The sequence below is a fragment of the Callithrix jacchus genome, chromosome X (assembly GCF_049354715.1).
Source record: "Callithrix jacchus isolate 240 chromosome X, calJac240_pri, whole genome shotgun sequence".
Lineage (NCBI taxonomy): Eukaryota > Metazoa > Chordata > Mammalia > Primates > Cebidae > Callithrix > Callithrix jacchus.
Window position 1 is genome coordinate 95,473,118 of NC_133524.1, and position 23,917 is coordinate 95,497,034.

Consider the following 23,917-nt stretch of genomic DNA (forward strand, 5'->3'; position numbering starts at 1 on the left):
CTTCTATGGTCATAAATCTTATAATCTAATTCAGATGCTCATGGTTATATAATATAATGAATTTTATAAATACAAATAACTGATAATATGAATAAATTGGCCATGCATAATATCTGGCACAATGTAACCTCTCTAACCATTTTATAAAGTCTGTAGGGAAAAAAACCACTTGGGATTACTAGAAAATTCAGTTGACTCTATCTCTGATCATTATTTCCTCTGCAAATCATTAGTTATTGTAGAGGGTTTTTTTTAAAAAATATACACACTATATATTTTTCAGTAAGTTATTTTTTGCTTTTTTAAATTTTGAAATAGGTTGAGTTACAGGAAGTTGCAAAACTGGTACATTAAGCTTCATTTCCTCAAATGATAATAACTTACAGAATCACATTACATTGTTTGGGTTTCTTTTTGTAAAACATTTTTATTGCTGAGAGCATATATATACAAACATACACCTTAGCTGTACTATCCCATTTTTCTCTGGCGAATTTTAATTACATTAGCTGGCATGGTCAGGAATGCAAAAGATGCATATTATATTTCCTGGTTCTTAAGAGTTTTAAAAAGAAAATAAGTTAGTATGACTAAGTTGTCCAGCCTGCAGCTTTTCCATTTAATACTCTCTCTCTCTCTCTCTCTCTCTCTCTCTCTGTGTGTGTGTGTGTGTGTGTGTGTGTGTGTGTGTTTGTAGACACAGAGAGAAAAAGAGAAAGTTCACAAGCAACAGTCTTTCATACCCTCCTATAGTTTTTGAAATACAATTTTACCTAGTTTTTGGAATAATATTATTTCTTTTTCTTAAACACAAACAACGATATGTAAGAGAAAATTATTTCAATTGGAACATTATAGGGACAGATGTTATAAAATACCTAAATTTAATTAGTTCCTGCTCAATAGTTTGTGTGCTCCCAAGAATTAACAAAAAAACAATTATTTATGCTTAGACTAAAATGAATAAAGGGGTATTGGCTTACTGACTAAATAACCACAGTGAACAACCTACCATGCTTGAGCAAACCACAGTCTGTGCCAGGAAATATGGCTAAGATAATGAATTAGATACCTGTGTGTTCACCGATTCCCTCACCAGTTCACTAACTCACATACAGAGGGTGTGACTGGCAGAATAATGAAAGCATAAAATCTGACCTTTTTTTTTATTGCATTTTAGGTTTTGGGGTACATGTGAAGAACATGCAAGATAGTTTCATAGGTACACACATGGCAGTGTGTTTTGCTGCCTTCTTCCCCTTCACCCACATTTGGCATTTCTCCTCAGGCTATCCCTCCCCAGCTCCCCCCACCCTCTGTCCCTCCCCTATTGCCCCCAATAGACCCCAGTGTGTAGTACTCCCTTCCCTGTGTCCATGTGTTCTCATTGTTCATCACCCGCCTATGAGTGAGAATATGCGGTATTTCATTTTCTGTTCTTGTGTCAGTTTGCTGAGAATGATGTTCTCCAGATTCATCCATGTCCCTACAAAGGACACAAACTCATCTTTTTTGATTGCTGCATAATATTCCATGGTGTATATGTGCCACATTTTCCCAGTCCAGTCTATCATCGATGGGCATTTGGGTTGATTCCAGGTCTTTGCTATTGCAAACAGTGCTGCAGTGAACATTCGTGTGCATGTGTCCTTATAGTAGAACGATTTATAGTCCTTTGGATATATACCCAGTAATGGGATTGCTGGGTCAAATGGAATTTCTATTTCTAAGGCCTTAAGGAATTGCCACACTGTCTTCCACAATGGTTGAACTAATTTACACTCCCACCAGCAGTGTAAAAGTGTTCCTATTTCTCCACATCCTCTCCAGCATCTGTTGTCTCCAGATTTTTTAATGATTACCATTCTAACTGGCACGAGATGGTATCTCAGTGTGGTTTTGATTTGCATCTCTCTAATGATCAGTGATGATGAGCATTTTTTCATGTTTGTTGGCCTCATGTATGTCTTCTTTTGTAAAGTGTCTGTTCATATCCTTTGCCCATTTTTGAATGGGCTTGTTTTTTTTCCTGTAAATCTGTTTGAGTTCTTTGTAAATTCTGGATATCAGCCCTTTGTCAGATGGGTAAACTGCAAAAATTTTTTCCCATTCTGTTGGTTGCCAATTCACTCTAGTGACTGTTTCTTTTGCCATGAAGAAGCTGTGGAGTTTGATTAGGTCCCATTTGTCTATTTTGGCTTTTGTTGCCAATGCTTTTGGTGTTTTGTTCATGAAGTCCTTGCCTACTCCTATGTCTTGAATGGGATAGTAAATCTAGAGGACCCCATCACATCAGCCCAAAAACTCCTGAAACTGATGGGCAACTTCAGCAGGGTCTCAGGATATAAGGTCAATTTGCAGGGATTGCAGGCATTCCTATACACCAATAACAGACTTAAAGAGAGCCAAATCAAGAATGAACTGCCATTCACAATTGCTACAAAAAGAATGGAATACCTAGGAATACAGCTTACAAGGAGTGTGGGGGACCTCTTCGAGGAAAACTACAAACCACTGCTCAGCGAAATGAGAGAGGACACAAACAGATGGAGAAGCATTCCATGTTCATGGTTGGGAAGAATCGATATTGTGAAAATGGCTATACTGTCCAAAGTGATTTACAGAGTCAGCGCTATCCCCATCAAGCTACCATTGACTTTCTTCACAGAACTGGGAAAAACTACCATGAACTTCATATGGAACCAAAGGAGAGCCCGCATGGCCAAGTCAATTTTAAGCAAAGGGAACACAGCAGGAGGCATCACACTGCCGGACTTTGGGCTATACTGCAGGGCTACAGTAGTCGAAACAGTGTGGTACCGGTACCAAGGCAGAGATATGGACCAGTGGAACAGAACAGAGGCATCGGTGGCAACACAACATATCTACAACCATACAATCTTTGATAAACCTGACAAGAGCAAGCAATGGGGAAAGGATTCCCTGTTTAATAAATGGTGTTGGGAAAACTGGCTAGCCATGTGCAGAAAGCAGAAACTGGACCCCTTCCTGACACCTTGCACTAAGATTAACTCCAGATGGGTAAAGACTTAAATGTGAGAACTGGCACCATGAAAACCCTGGAGGAAAATCTGACCTTTTAAAAAATTTTCCATAGTTATTGGGGAACAGGTGGTGCTTGATTACATGAGTAAGTTCTTTAGTGGTAATTTGTGAGATTTTTTTGCACCTAGCACCCAGGCAGTATACATTGCACCCTTTTAATAGTCTTTTATCCCTCACTCTCTCCCCCCCTTTCTTCCTGAGTCCCCAAAGTCCATTGTGTCATTCTTATCCCTTTGCATCCTCATAGCTTAGCTTCTACTTATGAGTGAGACCATACAATATTTTTATTTCTGAGTTATTTCACTTAGAATAACAGTCTCCAATCTCATCCAGGTCACTGTGAATGCCATTAATTCATTCATTTTTATGGCTATGTAGTATTTGACCTTATATATGTGCCACAGTTTATTTATCCATTCATTGATTGATGGGCATTTGGGTTGGTTCCACATTTTTGCAATTGCAAATTTTGCTGTTGTAAACATGTGTAAAAGTATCGTTTTCATAGAATGATTTCCTTTCTTCTGGATAGATACCCAGTAGTGACATTAATGGATCAAATAGTATTTCTTCTTCTAGTTCCTTAAAGAATCTCCACACTGTTTTCCATAGTGGTTTCACTAGATTATGTTCCCACCAGGAGTGTAGAAGTGTTCCCTGTTCACCATAGCCACATCAATATCTGCTTTTTCCTTTATGGCCATTCTTACAGGAGTAAGGTGATATCTCACTATGGTTTTGATTTCTACTTCCCTGATCATTAGTGATGTTGAGCATTTTATCTTGTGTTTGTTGGTAATTTGTATATCTTCTTTTGAGAATTGTCTATTTGGGTTCTCAGCCTACTTTTGGATGGAATTGTGTGTGTGTGTTTTTTTTCTTGTTGATTTGTTTGTGTTTATTGTAGATTTTGGATATTAGTCCTTTGTCAGATGTACTGATTGAGAAGATTTTTTTTCTCACTCTGTGGGTTGTTTGTTTACACTGCTGACTATTACTTTTGCTATACAAAACTTTTTTGGTTTAATTAATTACCAGCAGTTTATCATTGTTTTTAATTGCATTTGCTTTTGGGTTCTTGGTTATGAAATTCTTGCCTAAGCCAATGTCTAGAAGGGTTTTGCCCATGTTATCTTCTTGAATGTTTATAATTTCAGGTCTTAGATTTAAGTCCTTAATCCATCTTGAATTGAGTTTTTTATAGAGTGAGAGATGAGGATCCAGGTACATGCTCCTACATGTGGCTAGTGAATCATTCCAGCACCATTTGCTAAAAAGAGTGTCTTTTCTCACTTTATGTTTTTGTTTGCTTGGTTGAAGATCACTTGGCAGCAAGTATTTGGGTTTATTTCTGGGTTCTCTATTCTGTTCCATTGGCCTCTGTGCCTATTTTTATACCTGTACCATGTTGTTTTGGTGACTACAACCTTATAGTATAGTTTGAAGTCAGGTAATGTGATGCCTCCAGATTTGTTCTTTTTGTTTAGTCTTGCTTTGGCTATGTGGGCTCTTTCTTGGTTCCATATGTAGTTGAGAATTGTTTTTTCTAATTTTGTGAGAAATGATGGTGGTATTTTGATGGGAATTGCTATGTTTGTAGATCACTTTTGGCAGAATGATCATTTTCACAATATTAATTCTACCCATCCATGAGCATGAAGTGTGTTCCCATTTGTTTGTATCATCTGTAATTTCTTTCAGCAATATTTTGTAGTTTTTCTTGTGGAGGTCTTTCATCTCCTTGATTAGGTATATTCCTAAGTATTTCAATTTTTTTACAGATATTGTAAAGGGTTCAGATAGTGATTTGGACCCTCACCTTGATGCAAGACTCCACATGATAAAAAGAGTCAATTCAGCAAGAGGGTATAACAGTTGGAAACATATATGCAGCCAACACTGACACACACACACACACACACACACACACACACACACACACACACATATATATATATAAAATATTATTAGAGATAGAGAGATAGAATATGATACAATAATAACTGGAGACTTCAAGACCTTATTGTCAGCATTGGGCAGGTCTTCCAGACATAAAATCAACAAAGAAACAATGGACATAATCTACATGAGAAAAAATAGATCTAATAATATTTACAGAATATTTTATTCAATGCCTGAATCATTCACATTTTTTTCTGCAGCACATGAATCATTCTCAAAGATAGGCTATACGTAGGTCACAAAACAAGTCTGAAAACGTTCAAAAATTAAAATAATGTCAAGTATTTTCTCTGGCCACAATGAAACAAAACTAGGCATCAACAAGAGCATTTTAGAAAATGTACAAACATATGGGAATTAAATAATCTGCTCCTGAATGACCAGTGGATCAATGAAAAAATTAACAATGAAATTTAAAAAATTTTGAAACAAATGATAATGGAAACACAACATACCAAAACCTATAAGATTCAGTGAAAACTGTAGTAAGAGAGAACGTGATAGCTATAAGAGCCTACATCAAAAAATTTGAAAAACTTTAAATGAATAACCTAATGATGTATTTTAAAGAACTAGAAAAGTGGCCGGGCATGGTGGCTCACTCTTGTAATCCCAGCCCTTTGGGATGCCAAGGCGTGTGGATCACCTGAGGTCGGGAGTTTGAGAACAGCCTGACCAACATGGAAAAACCCCGTCTCTACTAAAAATACAAGTAATACAAAAAATTAGCCAGACATGGTGGCACATGGCTGTAGTCCCAGTGCTCAGGAGGCTGAGACAGGAAAATTGTTTGAATCTGGGAGGAGGAGGTTGCTGTGAGCTGAGATTGTGCCACTGTACTCCTGGCTGGGCAACAAGAGCAAGACTTCATCTAAAAATAAAAAATGTACTAGAAAAGTAAGAGCAAATAAAACCCAAAATTAGTAGAGGAAAGAAAAAATAAACATCAGAGCAGAAATACATGACATTGAAACAAAGAAAACAATATAAAAGATCAAAGGAATAAAAATCCATTTCTTGAACAGATAAGTAAAATTGGCAAACCCTATTCAGGCTAAGAAAAAAAGAGAGAAGATCTAAATGCAATCAGAGTTGAAAAAGGAGACATTTCAACTGAGACCTCAGAAACTTAAGGGATCATTAGCAGCTACTGTGAGCAACTATATGCCAATAAATTGGAAAATCTGGAGGAAATGGTTAAGTTCCTAGACACACACGACCTATCAAAATTGAAAAAAAAAAATCCAAAACCTGAACAGACCAAAAACAAGTAATGAGATCAAAGTTGTAATAAAAATTCTTCCAACAAAGAATGTCTAGGACCCAGTGGCTTCACTGCTGAATTCTACCAAACTGCTAAAGAAGAACTAATACCAACCTATTCAAACTATTTCAAAGAAATATTGGAAGGAATACTTCCAAGCTTATTCAATGAGGCCCATATTACCCTGATTCCACAACCAAAAAAAAAAAAAAAAAAAGATACATCAAAGAAAACTACAAGCATGTATCTCTGATGAATACTGATGCAAAAATACCTGAACAAAATACTAGCAAACCAAATTATATAATACATTAAAAAGATTATTCATCATGACCACGCGTGATTTATTCCAGGGATGCAATAACAGTTCAACATATGCAAATTGATTAATGTAAAACATTGTATCAACAGAATGAAGAACCAAATGCACGTGATCATTTCAACTGATTCTGAAAAAATATTTTGATAAAATTCAACATGCCTTCATGACAAAAATCCTCAATATACTGGATATAGGAGAAATATATCTCAACATAATAGCAGCCATATATGACAGATCCAAAGCTAGTTTGGTATTAAATGAGGAAAAACTGAAAGTCTTTCTTCTAAGAGCTGGATAACGACAGATATGCCCACATTCATTGCTGTTATTAAACACAGTACTGGAAGTCTTAGCTAAGGCAATCAGACAAGAAAAAGAAGTAAAGGGCATCCAAATTGGAAAGGAAGAAGTCAAATTATCTTTGTTTACATATGATATGAGCTTATATTTGAAAAAAACAATAAGTCCAGCAAAAAGCTGTTAAAACTGATCACCAAATTTAGTTGCAGGATACAAAATCATCATTCAAATATCAGCAGCATTTCTACATGCCAACACTGAGCAATCTGAAAAAATAATAAAAGAATTAATTCCCTTTACCATAATCAATACAATTAAATACATAGGAATTAGCTTATTCCCAAAAGTAAAAGATCTCTACAACACAAAAGAAATTTAAAAAATAAACACTGATTAATGAAATTGAAGAAGACACAAAGAAATAGAGAAATATTCCATGTTAACAAATTGGAAGAAACAAGATTGTTAAAATGTTCATACTATGCAAAGCAATCTATACATTCGATGCAATCCCTATCAAAATACCAATGACAATCATCACAGAAATAGAGAAAACAGTCTTAAATTTTCTATGGAGCCAACAAAGACCCAGAATCACCAAAGCTAATTTGAGCAAAAAGAAAAAAACTGAATGAATTACATTATCTGACATCAAATTATGCTACAGAGTAGTAGCAAAACAGACATATAAATGAATAGAACAGGATAGAGCATCCAGAAACAAATCCATACACTTACAGTGAAAGCATTTTTGACAAAGTTTCAAAAAACTTACATTGGTTGCTGGGGAAACTGAATATCCATATGCGGCAGAATGAAACTAACCTCTAGCTGTTGGTATATACAAAAATCAAATAAAATTGATTAAAGACTTAAATCTAATATCCCTAACTATAAAACTATTTAATGAAAACACTGAAGAAAGTCTCCAGGACATTGATCTGGGCAAAAAAATTTTGAGCAATACCCCACAAGCATAGGCAACCCAAGCAAAAATACATCAATGGAATCACATCAAGTTAAAAAGCTTCGGCACAGCAAAGGAAACAATAAACAAGGTAAAGAGATAACCTACAGAATGGGAGAAAAATGTATGCAAACTACCCATCTTACAGGGGATTAATAACCAGAACACGTAAGACTCTCAAGCAACTAACTCTTTAGGAAAAAATCTAATAATCTGATTTAAAAATGAGCAAAAGATTTGAATAGACATGTTTTAGAAGAAGGCATGCAAATAGCAGCCTAGCATATAAAAGGGTGCTCAACATCATCGATTATCAGAGAAATGCAAATCACAACTGCAATGAAATATCATCTCACCTCAGTTAAAGTGACATATCCAACAGACACATAATAAAACATGCTGGCAAAGATGTGGAAAAAAAAGGAATGCTTGTACACTGCTGGTGGGAATGTAAATTAGTATAACCACTATGGAGAAGAGTTTGGGGATTCATAAACAAAACAAAAACCATGAGCTATGATCTTATGAGCATGTGATCCAGCAATATCACTGTCAAATATACACCCAAAATAAAAGAAATCAGTTTATCAAAGTGATATCTGCACTCCCAAATAGCCAGTATTTGGAAGCAACCTAAGATTTATCAATAGAAACATGAATAAAGAAAATCTGATACATATACACAATGGAATAGTATTCAGTCAAAAAAAGAATGAGATCTAGTCATTTTCAACAACATTGATGGAACTGGAGATCATTATATTTAGTGAAATGAGCCAGGCAGAGAAAGACAAATGTTACCTGTTCTCACTTATTTGTAGGGGCTAAAAATTAAAACAATTGAACTCATGGAGGTAGAGAATAGAAGAATGGTTACCAGAGGCTGGGGAAAGTAGTTAAGCGGGGAGGTGTTGGTGACCAGTGGGTACAAAAAGTGATTAGAAAGAATAAACAACACAAAATACTTGATAGCCCAAGTAGGGTGAATATAGTCAATAATAATTTTATTATACATTTAAAAATAACTACAGTAGTTAACTGTTTTTTGTAATATAAAAGAGAAACACTTTAGGGCATGGATAACCATTTACCATGATATAATTCTTGGGTGTTGCATGGCTGTGTAAGAGTATCTCATGTGTCCCCTAAGTATATACATCTATTATTTGCCCCCAAAATTAAAAATTAAAATAAGTAAATAAATAAATACACACAAAGAGCTTAAGATACTTTTCATTTGAACTATTTGTGTATGGTCATACTTAGGATACACTTTTACACTCTTTTTTTGTATATTGTAATTTCCTTTTATTACTTGTAATTTTTATTAAAGTCTACTAATGTATGTTTTAAATACTTAGAACTACTTTGCTGTGTATATGTAATAAAGATGAAGTAAATATTTCTACATCATCTCCTCCATATAAGCAGAAGTATTGGCAGCAGGATGACATAAAGGAGTAAATAGTCCCAGCTTTCCAGGCAGCATTATGCACCAAAACAAACAATGGTTATTCAGTGAAGGTAAGAGCAACCAGGAAGAGTATATCAGATTGAGAATCAGCTATTAAGTAGATAATTAAGGAAAGAATATGAGGCAGAATTTATTTCTAATGATACTAAATGAAGGTGACTCTTGGTGGGCTTGGGGAAGAGTTGACTTTGGATTACCAATTCTAGTCCTTTATATTCAGAAACTTTCTCAAATAAACTTAACTTCACTAAGACAGTGACATTCACAGTAATGCACCTTTTTGTGCTTTTTGAAGCTTCCCACAGTCAATAATAAAATCCTATGTCTTATGAGAGTCAGTGAAACTGGTCCCAGGACTATAATCCCTATAATGGCGGCTTTGTATCAGGAAAAGAGCTTGGTACCAATGCATAAGGCAGGGTCCAAGGCTGCCTACTTTGCTCAGAATTGCATTTTTATCTTAACTCCTAGTTATGAGCTCAAAGAATTGTAGACTTTGGTGATATTAGCTGTGAACATGAACTAAGTGATATTCAGGGGACTAGGTGTGAATTCTTATTCTTTATGTACAAGTCCCTTTCTTTGTTATGAATTTTGGCACAAAACAGGATCTGCTCATTCTTTTCAGCAGCCTTTGACCATCATTAACATATTCTGCATTGCCATTTAGAGTAATACTAGGACTAATAAGAACCTAAATAATTAGTGCCTGAATTTAATTCAGTTCTTACTCTATGCTCTATGTTTGTGAGAAAAAAACAAACCACAGGAAAATAAGTCAACATCAGGGTTTTATACGTTTTTTTAATTTGTTTCTTCTATAGCTCTCTTGTTTTGGAGAGATCTGATTCAAAATTCTGCACTTCTTGTACTTAAAAAGAAAAATGATTTGGTAAAATAATTATTTTCTCACATAATATAACCACCTACCAATCATTCACCTTTACAGTTCACCTTTTTAGGCCCTTCTCTTTCCCCCTCATAAAACACTAATAACATTGAGAGGATAAGTGCCTTAAACTGGTTATTTTCTAACATCCCAATTATTAGGTATCTACTGAGTTAACATCCAGGTTAGAACAGAAGCTGGCTAGAAAATAGGCAACTGGGTGGGCACATGCCAAAAAGAAGATGCCAATGGGGGTCACGTGTATAGGAAAATAGTCAAAGAGAAACTTGGTTTTCTTCATAGTTTTGTTGGCATCCAGGCCCTGCTTATATCAGCAAGAACTAGTATAAACAATGTTGAGTCTGCTGGGTATTCTGGCTCACACCTGTAATCTCAGCACTTTGAGAGGCCAAGTGGGTGGATCATTTGAGCCGGGAGTTTGTTTGAGACCAGTCTGGGCAATATGGCAAAACTCCATCTCTACAAATAATATTTTAAATATTAGCCAGGCCTGGTGGTACACGTCTATAGTCCCAGCTACTTCAGAGGCCAAGATGGGAGGATCACTTCAGCCTGGGAGGCTGCAGTGAGTTGTAATCATTCTACTGCAATTCAGCCTGGACAAAGTGAAACACAGTCTCGAAAACAAACACACAAATAAGAATTTTTTTAAAAAGGATGATCCTAAGGCTACTGATCAATCCCAAGCCATTAATTTAAAAATTCAGTCTCATTGGCTAGGTAGTACTTTTTAAGGTGAAAGGATGGATACATCACTTGTAGAAAATAATTCCCAAGCCAATCCAAAAGAGACAATATAATTTGTAATGAATTTAACTAATATTGCTATTGCATTGGGGGATGGGCATATGATCTCGAACATGTTTTTTCTGCCACCACATAACGCATAAAATGTGTTTTCAAATATTAATTGCTTGATATGTTTCTGCAGAAAATACTTTAACAAATCCTACTCAACAGCAGGTTATCATGTTCACTTTGAAACTCCATCATAAGCCCTTGAAAAAAATTATACAAAGAAATTATCTATCATTGTAAAGTTTGCACTATTTTTCCCATTCAGTATTTTATTTGAAAAAAAAACAAATATGTCAACGTCTTTCACTTTTCAGATGATGATACTGCAGCACAGACAGGTTTAGTAACTCATTCAAGTTTACTTTGCTGGTAATTAATGGAAACAGAGTTCAAAATCCAAGTCTTCTGACTCTAAATTTATCCTCTTTACCACACATTAATTTTCTATTAATGATAAAGGATGATCAGAAGAAGGAACTTCAGGTTTTTTTCTTTTTGATCAATATTATTTTTTCTAGGTTGGACCAGAGAGATAATGCCATTTTCAAAGTGGAATGACATTCTATAAAATCTACATGCAGGGACTTCATTAACTAACTTGAACATACTCTATTTTGAAAAGGGAAAGGCTAAGCAATGAACTTTTGAACTAAAGAACAAATGAGGAGTATTGTCAGAAAGCAGCATCTATACTAATTAGAGCCCCATCCTTAACTTTATCACAAAGGTTAAGTTTAACTAGGACCCTGTCCTTGATTTCTTTTGTCACCTTTTGAAAACATCGCCTACCATACAAGCCTCTTAAATTTACACTTAATTATGAAAGTCAAGCACACTTTCATTTACTGACAGCTACTGATGCTTCTAATGAAGTCAGGTAACTTTGGTTCAAATAAACAAATAATTATAGTTGACAGCAAAAGTGTAAACAATGTTCTAATTAAATTAATGAATATGCTAACTGTTGTGATTGTCCCCTAGGACACAAAAATTTGTATTTGCTTATCAAGATTTCCACACAAAGGGAAAAAATGAATGTTCATGATGAGAAAGTCAAAGTCCACAGACTGGTGAGTAAGTAAAAGAGTAGAAATCACTGGCATTTCACCAGTTTATAGACTCTTTATATAGGTAGATGGATAGTTATATCCTCTTGACCTTTTGAGCAAACTGCTCAAAACAGTGATGACTAAAGGCATCTTTTCGGGCTTGCATTATACTCACCCTTTGGTGCTGGGAAAAGAGCACAAGAAACAGCCCTAGTCATATATTCAAGTAAAATTATTGGACTTTAAGCAAAAAAGAAGAATAAATAAATAAAAGTCTTCTGGGCAGGTAGATTTAAAAAAAAAACATGGAACTTATAATGAAATGAAAATTAGATTATCATTAGAGATTTTTATAATGCTTTATGCTATAAACAAATAGGATGACATATTTAAGGTGCTCAAGAAAAGAAAATGAAGGCCAAGATTTTGCCTCCAGAAGAACTAATTTTAAGAGTAAAGAGCAAAAAATGTCATCAACATGCAAGAACTTGAAGAATATCTTTTTCAGATCACTTTCTGAGAAATCTGAAGAATAAGTTTCAAACAACCAAAACTACTAGGAGAGACAGCAACATATTTACCAGTGGTGATCACTTAATACATAAGGACCTGTGGAAGTATGAGTAAATAAAAAAAGCATGTAAACAGATGGTTATATAAGATATATTTAAGTAGATACAACATAATTGTAAAATAAAGAGGATATGGGGAGATGCCATATACAAAAATATATACATTTTCAATCATTGTATTGGGATGACAGTTTTAGTCTTGTTATTCTGGGACTGTTTTTATGTCATTGGATCAAGCAAATGAGCACTTATGCACTGGTTTAATTCTATCATCTGCTGTGGTTTCAGAAGCACAGTTATTCATGTAGGAAAAAGGAGATATAAAATAGTAAATAATAAATTTACTCGTATTTTTGCCTCGTATTATTGCATTAGAATCGGAAGTACTGAAATAAACTCACAAATAATTATGTACAGAGAGAAAAAACTATATGTATAACTTGCATGTAAAATTTTCATACATGCACATTTCACAAATTGTGAACATCTAATTTATATATAAGGTACATTTTCTACATATTTTAATATGCAATTATACTATTACATATAACATATATGTTGATCCATATAACATATATAAATTATATGTATATACACATATATTATTTCCTATCTTTATCACTAGAAAAGGTCTAGAAAAAATGGTCAACACTGTAGTGATGATCTTGAATACAATTTTCCACTAAAATAAAACAGGGCTTTTTGGAGAAATAGCTGATTCCGTTTCTCTACACATAAAAAGTCTTTTAACGAAGGATACATGGTAAGCTTATAATATGTAATTATATCAGACAGCAAGAAAGCTATAGGAATCTACTTTGGTTCTGTCAAATTGAACTCAGGAGCAAAATTAAAGAGGCTCCTACTGGGCAAAGATGGGACAATCTGAGCTTTAATAGAACTAGTAATCAAAATGGTATGAAACCCATCATATATATTTACATTCATAATTTCATAATGATATTAACACATAAAAATAAGTAACCTAAATAACACTTCATTTTCTGGTAAATAAAGGGAAAGATACAAGGATTTATCTTTCCTTCTCTATGAAAATTTTACCACTGGGTAACCAATTAGTATATTTGGAGCAGTTTTTCTTTAAAAAACACTAACTGCAAGTAATTTAAAAAGAAATGATAGCATTAGAATATCACCATATTGCAAAGGCAATGAATTAACAAATGTAGATATTGAGCATTAAGAGCTCTTAACAACAAAAAGAGAGAGAGTAGGACCTTTTTTGTCTCCTGAGGAAAAACGACAATATGACTGGATCCTGTCAAAGAGATAAAATTTGAGTCTTATCATGCTTTTGAATCCAGTTGACAATTTTCAAGAAATGCCAAAGAGAAAGGAATACATTCAACAGCACCATGAGGATGCAATGAACAAAATCTGGACTGTGGTAAATTACGTATCAAATTACTCAAATTGTGCAACAGATAAATTATAAAGGACATATTTTAAATGAAGGAGAGACTTGTAGAATAAAATAGGTTTAAAGGACATATCAAGTTTAAAAAATTATACTGACTGAACAATGATATCTAGTAATGCATCTTTGGATGATAAAAATAGAAAGAAGTGTGAGCAATTGTTTTACTTTTGTGGTTACTTTGGGGAGAATGGGACAATGTGGTTAGATAGGATGAAGCACACGGAGGCTGCAGAGTTGATGTCAAAATTTTAATTTTTGATTTGATTGATGGCTTACAAGGGTGTTTGCTCTATAATATTTTATTAAGGTATATTTGTTTGTATGTAAGTTTGTTTTCTATCTCTGTTTTATTTTATATTTAAAAGGTTATTTAAAAAATGATGGCATTCTGTGTGAATGCAAGCCCAAAATATGATCATATTGAGATCTTTAGAGATTAATTCGACATAGCAACAAATCTCAAATGAAAGTTAAGTAGCATCCTCTAGGGCCAAAAGAAGAGATTTGGATATAACAGGACACATGATTGGGTTCCCTAGAAGAAGACTCTGAGAAAGAACTGCAGGAGGTTTATTGAAGAATGCTCTTTGAATCTCCACCTGACAAAAGAAAAGAAAGAAATCAAAACTGAGAAGAAGTTGGGCTGTAATGTAATCTCAGGGAAGTCCTCAGGTGACTTCATGGGAATTTTAGAATTTGCGATAACCATTCAATGTTGTGCTACAATAGACAAAGGTATTAGGCACAGGATTTTGTGTTTTTTTTCCTAATAGAGGACAAATTGCTCTAGGGAAGACTACATAGATCAGACACAGCCAAAAGAACCCTGAAGTGGCCTGAAAGATGAGAGATATCTGCTCACAACAGTTCCAGAAGCTGAAGCATCTGAGCGGTAGAGCACTGCATCAACCACAGTGATTATCTCCTGCCTCTATCAGTATTTTTTTTTCTGGCTTCTATATTTATCTGTCTCTAAACTATGCTATTCATTTTGCAAACACAATGTTGTAAATCTTCTCAGCATCCTTCTGATTTGGTGAAATCTTGTTTTCATTTTACAGACAAGAAAAAATGTTCAGAAAGGTGAAGAGTTATAGTAACACTGCATTGTAGGCTAACTTTGGGCCAAGCATATTACCTTCATTATTGCATTTCATTATCTCAATAGACTTATGAATTAAGCACAGTCGATTCCTTCATTTTACAGATGAGGTAAATGAAGGCCCTAAAAGCTAAAGATTATCCTGGTCAGTGGTGGAGCCAGGATTCTAATGAAGTTTGTATGAACCCAACATTGTACACTCAACCAATATGTTATAGACCTGCGCAAATATGGTCTAGGCTTACAGAATAAATAAAAGGTCAATCCAGGAATTTAATTCTGATTTCCTATCTCCAGGTTTTCATTCCCTCTCCTATAATTTGTTCAGTATCCCATACCCTGAGAGAGGGCTTTATTTTAGAAATTAATTAATGGTTGATGGTGATTTAATATATTACTACTCTTAATTAGGCAGCAGGGCTCTTTGATAATTTAAATAATTTAATCCAAAGAAATCACAAAGATAAACATTGCTTTCCAACTGGTGGGCTACTAGAGAAAAGTGTTTTGGGAGTATGGAGGCCTTTTGAACTCCTGAGATGGCATCAAGCATTCTGTACCAATTCTTATGCAAAGGTCAACTTTACAGGCCATGGAATAATTAAGGGAATAGACGGCATATGCAATAAGACAAAGTAAAAAAGATCAAAAGTCTTCAATCTGGATGAAATGAAGATCAAAACCGAATTTTTCTAAATTAAATAAGAGGCTATATTGTATGGTAAAATGAGAGCAGACCTATCCCTTATGTCTCAGGGTATAAGAAATAAAGGGGGAAGTTTTGAAGTTTCAAGAGGTTAATTGGGGCAAATAGAGTGAAAACATTACTCTAACCTGTAGGTGGCTAACCACCAAAGTTTATTACATCTATAAAAGCAGTATAGGCTGTCATAAATTTATTCAAGGTAATTTAAATAAATTTAAGGTTAAGAAATGTCAAATAACAGAAGTGAGAGACAAGGCCTATCTGAGTGTGAACTTGTGGACAATAACCCTATTCTTCCTTATGCTGTCTTTTGGTATATTTGTCTCAAATGCAGTTCCAGATTCTGTGGACCATGGTCAGGATTCTTGCTGTACATGGACTCCCTTTTTCTTCCTTCAAAATACCAAACTACTGTGCTCAGGGCAGTTACCTGTGCTTGGCATGCTCTTTTCTTCACTTTTGTGTAGCTGGTTCCTTCTCATTCTTCACATCTCACTGTATTAACAACCTCTTGCTCCCACCCAAGCCCTATCACTATTTAACTACTCGCCTTCTGTTCCCTTCAGAACACAATCTGATTATCTTCCATACTTTTTTGCATGTTCATGATCTGTTTCCTCAAATAAGACGTACATTTTATGAGGACAGGACACTTAGGAGTTATATTCACAATCATAGTCTGTCATCTAATCTAGTGCTTAACATAGACATACATATTTATTGAGCAAATGAATGAGTGAATAAATAAATAGAAGGTTCAAGAACCTCATTTTGAGTGAAGTGAAAATCTTTCTTCCTAAAATAAAGGCAGTAATTCGGAATTTCTTTTTTTCTTTTTCTTTTTTTTTATTTGAGACAGTCTCTCTCTGCAGCCTAGGCTGGAGTGTAGTGGCGCAATCTCAGTTCAACACAAACTCCGCCTCCCGGGTTCAATCCATTCTCCTGCCTCAGCTTCCCGAGTAGCTGGTCCTACAGGTGCGCGTTGCCATGCCTGCCTAAGTTTTGTATTTTTAGTAGAGATGGGGTTTCACTATGTTGGCCAGGCAGGTCTCAAACTCCTGAGCTTGTGACCCACCCGCCTCAACCTCCCAAGCTGTTGGGATTATAGGCGTGAGCCACCACGTCTGGCCCATAATTTATTTCTTGTTTTTGTGTCTGTTATATTTTTGAGACTCACTTTTTTGTAGTTTTTGTGATAACTATACAAGAAATATTTTAATATATTAGTGCACATTCACACACAAATAAAATGACAGAAATCATACTTTTGGTTTCTTATGAAAAGCACTGGTGAGGTTCAACAAATATGCATGCATTAGGTATGCCTATTTGGCCCTGAGTGCTTTATTCATCAGTTTTTCTAGAACACTTATTAAAATCAACCACAAATTGACAATATCTAAGACTCATCTGGCTGCTCAAGAACCTGCACAGCTAGTGTGTTACTGCAGACCATGAAGTAATTCTTGGAGTCTCTTTAAAAGTATAATACTTGGAATGCCTAGGAAATCTTCTTCCCATGAGGAATTCTTCCTGAATTGGAATAAACACCCATCTACCATGGTTGCCAAAATGCATGCATCATCTGGTGGCAAAAGAGAGCATTGTCAAGAGATAGTCCTTCAGTTTACAGCAAGTAACTAACTAAAAAACTAAGTAAAAAAGTGAACTGGATAGAGTAAAATAAAAATGTTTCAACTTCTTTGAAATAAAGTACAGAGACTTAAATATATGTGACTTGTGAATTCTAGAGATTTCAGTTGTTCAAAGTGAATTCCTATTTGTTCCTCTTAGGATGCAGCAGCTGTGATTATTTATAAAGAACAACATTGCAGTTTCTCCAGGTTGCTGCTCATGATAGACAACTCACAGAGCTTTTCAACTCACCAGCAGTCATCTCAAGGCTAATATTGATGCAGACATGAATATTGAGAAAGAAATAGACCTCAGAGAGATCTGCCTTTATAATCTTTTCCAGTAACAAGCGGCTATACATGCTCCTGTGGGTTCCTTTGTTCTGTAGACTGTGCAGTCCCACGATGCAATTGGAGAGATCCTCAGCTCTTTAATGAAGTACACCCAGTGTGCAGCAGTGAGCACAGGGCCAGTCAGGATATTTTAGAAGCTGCTGTCTGGCTGTTAGCAACTGATTATGTGAAAATGGGTCATTAAGAATTAGCAGGGAAAAAATGCAAATCATTAGCAAGCTCCTTTGGTAAAGAAATGGTAGTACCAATCTGCTGAAGTCCAACCACTCAAGGAAGATATTAGACAAAGTCTGATGGCAGGAATGGGACACAGGAGTGGCAGGGAAATCGGATCTAGAATAGAGGTTTGACTTCTGTAAAACTTACGTGTTTTTTATCTCTGCTTGTGCATTTCGCATCGCTGAGGAATTAAGTAATTTTTATTTCAAATATTTTGGAACAAATGCTCAATATTTCAAATGCTTGGAACCAAATGCTAAAATCCATGATAACCTAGGATAAATTTTTTTCTAAATTTAAGAGACAATACATTGTTGGCAGATCATCTTTTAGTCAAAGTGATGAAAAACACAGGCAACTGTACTCTAAATATGGAAGTTACAAGACACTTGGCAACACTGGACCAAATACACGAGAGTGAGTGAGAAATTTCTGCCCTGTTGTTACTCAGTTTTGCTGCCCCTTTTAGAGAATCACTTGAAGCTTTCATAAAAAGGCAGAGGGAAAACAAGGTCTTGGGAGAGTAATAAAATAAACCCAGGAAGCATCAGCATTTCAATGAGTATCCATAGTTTAAAATATTTTTTTAATCACACCCCAGTTCTTTCCTCTTCCAATCAGAAGTTAAGTGTGGGCAAATATTTTAATTACTTTGTTCCTCAAATAGGTTATATTCTATAGATCATGAAGGAAAAGTAATCAAGATGATATGTAGCAAATACACGTGTCACTGATAAGAGTGGTTGGAATGTTTTGTTCTGTCTGGTAAGAACTCTCACCCTAAGGACGTGGCTCTGATGTGATGCAGAGCGTGAGTTTGAACCTATTACCCAGATGTCAAATGCCACTAGAGGCAATACCCTGACACTGGAGACATAACTTTTAAAAATCACTCTCAAATGACTCATTGGTGAATGTAAATCAAATGATACAACAAAAAGGGAAGAGCACCAATTGCTTCAGTCCCCTAGGAGCATCAACCTCAATCCTTTTGACAACATTTTACACATCAAATATAAAACTAAATTTAGGAATTTGGTAAAATAATTTTGTAGTTATCGCCATATCAGACAGAACTCTAGGCCTAAAGACAGGTTTTGCCTCTAAATATTCAAGATTTCTCATTCTATGTGGCATCATTCTAGGGTGAGAATAAAGAGTTCATTACATGTGAAGTGATGTATATTACACCAGTATAACAAATATGTGATAAACAATCTCGTCCACTTATCTAGATGGTATTTTCAGGAGCCGTGTCTGTACTGCCATCACTGGTGTTTTAGTGATAAACTTAATTCTCTTCTTTTCCTTTGCTTTTCCTCTATGTTCCCAACACACACGTGCACACTCACGTGCATGCGCGGACACACACACACGAGGAAATATGTTTTCCCTAAGGATCCAGGTAGCTTTACTAACTTTCTCTATTTTTTCTTAGATGTGCTATGACAATTATTCTTTCCAAAGAACCTATCCTCAGCTAACAGTTTAGATTTTATCTCTCTGCTGTGCAGAACATAAGCTAAAAGAATGAGAGTTGGTGCTAGGAGAGTTGCTGCACCTTCCGCAGAAGGGGAAGGCCTACTAAGTGATCATCAGGAGACAGATGCTCTTTTTGTTTTATTACCATATAGAAGAAGCTGAATTTTTCACTTTGGTCCACAAATGCATAGCCTATTATCTAGACCATAAGGGGAAAAATGGGAGATTCTGCCTTACTCTAATGACGAGGAGCTTGAAGTTGGTGGTAATAATGTTGTTGATGAGATTATTATCTTGATAATGAAGACATCAGAGACAAAAAGTGTCCAAGCCACTAAATGTTCAGTATTCTTTTTAAACCACAGAGACAACTGGCAAAACTGCAATTGCTGTAATTAATGACCAAATAGCTTCTTCTGCTTCTTATACAGATCTGCTTCTATTGTTTTTTAAATTGGCTTCATCCTTGGACTTGAGATTTAAGATCATAGCTCTTACTTTCCCTTTCCTGAATCTTTGCTATCTGTCCCAGATGCTGCCTCTGGTAGTGTGCCCTAAATTCGCACCCATGCTTTTCCTTCCTGTAGTTGCATGCATACCATTTCGGTGGCATTTCAGTTTACAGGACAGTTTCCTAGGAATTGTTATGTCTGCATCTTTGGAGCCCAGAGCTCTACAATCAACCGCCATTGTGGAAAAGATATATTGTAACATTTGGAGCCAGTCTGCTAACTGTGTTGTGACTTTTCTGTTACCCCATCTATAAACCATGGGGTTTATACATGTCACCTCGGGAAGGTATTATGAGAGTTAATGAACCAGAAGTTGTAAGGGGGATTTAGCCTCCCGGATAAAAGGTGCTGCTTAAGTATAGAGCATTCCTGTTTTATGTGACCTGATTCTTCAGGGCCAAAGCAACATATCAGGAAGTCACAGTGCTGCTATTAAAGGGCAGAGGGCACTATCAGTACATTCTCAATGTCAGGTGTAAACTCAGTCTCCAAAAGGAGCAGTTTGGGATTTTATAACTTACTGTTGGCTGGTGGCTTCTTTTTTTGCTGCAGCTGCCACATTCCCTGCATGATAAAATTAGTCTCATTTTGCCCATTTTGTCCTTGGTTCCCTTGACACAACATGTATTCCTTCAAAATTCTCTCTGGATGAAATGAACTATGGTACAAGTATAAGACGTACAAATACATCAGCTAAAATTGATGATAAGAGAAGAAACCTGCAGGGCAAGTAGTGCCTCTGGCAGGTTTTTGCTGTTCCTTTTGAGATACAAAAGCAAGAAGACATCTGCAGCTAAGATGCATTTAAGGGTTTCTGTTATCACAACAGTGAGAGGAGGTACAGCAAGCCAAATGGGGCAAATGTGATATGCCACCTCCAAGTAGCATTTGTGAAGTTTGTAGCATACAAGAGACAAACACTCAGATTATGAGACCTTTCTAAAGACCTCACTGGGCTTATGCTATTTAACATTGTGACAGTTTTGCAGGGCCTATTCAGTTTGACTTGGGGTTCGCTATCTGCTTAGCTGATCGTCTTATTGACCACATTACCGCTCATCCGCTGTGAGTTCAACCTTTTCTGTTCTCCACTGGCCACTAGCCATAATGCCTCTCCAAAGGCTCCTACTGAGGCATGTAGAGCTTCACTGATGGAACATTTATTTACTAACATTATTAACACTGATGGGACATTTATTTATTCTTCTATTATATTTTAAATATGTTTTTGCCCACCACCATTAAAGAAAAGTGTGCGTTTATAATGATTTTGCAATGGGGGAGCGTACTCAGCTCCCAGTTCCGAAGAGGTTCTTAGCCTCACTAATCCAGAAGAATGAGTTTGCTGTTTGAATAAATATCATGGACCCAAAGAGTTCTGGGGAAACGTGATTTATTAGACAGAGAGAGAGAAAAAGAAGACAGCTCCCACACTGTCGTGGGAGGGGACCCAGAGAAGGAATCTGTATAGGTAGGAGCAACAGGAGTTTTCACCCTTCAGTTACTCCCTCTCCATCATGTTCTTGTCCAATGAGAGGAGTTCTTTCAAACTTTCTCTGGAGTTATTGATCTTTGATTCTGATACCGGATTGGCTGCTTGGTCCACAAGTCTGAGCAACAGAGCCCCCTCTTCCCAGAGCTTTTGGTGGGTTTCTGTTTTTGGACACAGGAGCCTCAGCTGGCTTTTCCTACCTAGCCTGTTTGCAGGAAACCCAGACAAAGAACTTCACATTTGAAACCCTTCCACGAGGAGGTGTCGAGCCGGGAAACTCCTACCTTTAAAACCATGCCCCTTGCGGACCTGGGAAGAGAAGTACCTCAATATTAGCTGTGAGGGGCTTAGAATGCACTTAGTTTTGTTTGCAATTTCTACAGACACTTCTCATTTTCCATAATAAAGCCTGTTTTCCTAACCAGGGAAAAGACCATAAATATTCACGAATTTAGAGAAAAAATGTATTTTTTTCTGAATAATGAAAGAAAAACCAGTAGTAAGAAAATAAAGAAGTCACGGAACTGTTTGTTATGTTTGTTTTTTCCCCTCTGTGCAAGCTCCTTGCATTCTTTCCTTTGCTTAGTCCTACCATCCTTGTAAGAGTAAGTAAAGCAGAAATAAAAGACTCCCTCTTGGTTTTCCCTAACTCTGAGATACCTTAAGGCTTACAAGATGATACTTTCTCCATTATAGCCAGTCGCTGTAAATCAGCTGTGTGAATAAGAACACCTGAATCCTTCTAGGCCCGCATGTTTGCTAAGTTTTACAAGCTGAAAAGCATGGGCTCTTGGGGTATTAGGGAGTGTTTTAACATTAAAACAGTTCTGCCTGATACTGTGAATACAGCTAAAAAAACCACAAAAATCCGTTTTCTCCCTGCTTTGCCATGGAGCTGCAATTTTCCCCAGGAGCCTTTGACACTTTCTACTTTATGCACCACTTCCTCTGATAGTGTATAATCTCTTTCATATTCTTTTTTGAAATGTTTCTAACGTTCAACATGCATTTACGTTTTAGTGGGAAGACAACATAGTTTTGCATGTTTTTCAGGATTAAGAGTATTTACTCTCAATGATACATAGTTAAACCACTGTTGTTATTGCCTGCATTCTGTTTCTGCTGCAGAGGCTGAGGAGATATCCATAGTGTTACATCCCAATGCTTTAGAATTCTATCCTGCTTTGAGGAAAGATTTCAGTCTGCTGTGATGTATACGGAATAGCAGAGTGGAACTCGTCTCTTTTTCAGAGCATGGGGCTTAGGGAACTTGATAAATGACTGAATTTTCAATGAGTCAAATATCAGGAAAGAAGTTGTTCCTTTCATTTTCCTTTGCACTAATTTGCAAAGGTGCTGATTTTTCTCTTCAGAGTTATAAAGCCGAGGGACATATTTATGAAAAGGCACAAAAGAATCAGAAGAGAGAAAACTAGCTAACTAAAAACAAAGAGATGCATATATATCCTAATGGGTAAATTCTAGAGGGTGTTTAGGTTTGGTTTGGTTTTGCTACTGTGGCTATTAAAGTTTGGATCTATAAAGATACCCTTTGCTTTTAACATGTAGATCAAAGGCTTGATGGAGTTGTACCTTTGCTCCTTGGAGCCGTACATAAAACATCAGCAAAGCATTGTTACATTGTGAGTATAATTTCTTTGCTGCATTTAACTCAATTTGAGCATCATGCCAGTGGCTTGTAGGTTTTTTATTTAAAATTTAAACAGAAAGAAGTGATCTTTCTGGAAAATAATGTACATGAAAGAAACGAGAGGTTACATACCATGAGTCTGAATACTACTCAAGCCACACTGTAGTTCATAAAATGAAATCAGGGACCAATTTTCACCAGAGATTCTTGTTGTTGAACAAAGGGAAAGAGAAGCTCTGGGGTGATTCATATTTCAGAATGTAAAGCTCTGCAGGATCTCAGATAGAGCTATAAAATGTCCTTCTTAATCTGGAAGGAAGCATGTATTGAAAAAGTAGTCATGATACAGTACAAGAGGTTTTTTTTTTTTTCTTAATGTTTGGAAGCACAAATAAGAACTATTCACTATTTTTTAAACAAATTTATTTATGTGATATTACCAAGAATTTATGCACATGTTCTAGTGTCCACTGACTGTTCAAGTAAAAAGTTAAGAAGCAAACCATTAACTCCATAACAACAGTGGTAAAATTTGGAAACTGCAGGGTATGTTTCTCTCTTTCCGTCCTTCCTTCCTCCCTCCCTCTCTCCTACCCTTCCTTCCTTCTTTCCCTCCCTTCCTCTGTCCCTCCCTCCGTCC

General features: G+C 35.9%; 1 pseudogene; it reads right to left on the reverse strand.

Moving 5' to 3' along the window:
• LOC100399062 (splicing factor 3A subunit 3 pseudogene) overlaps positions 1-20,312 on the reverse strand; it is a 31,762-nt pseudogene extending 11,450 nt beyond the window's left edge.
• Positions 20,313-23,917: the final 3,605 nt, after the last annotated feature.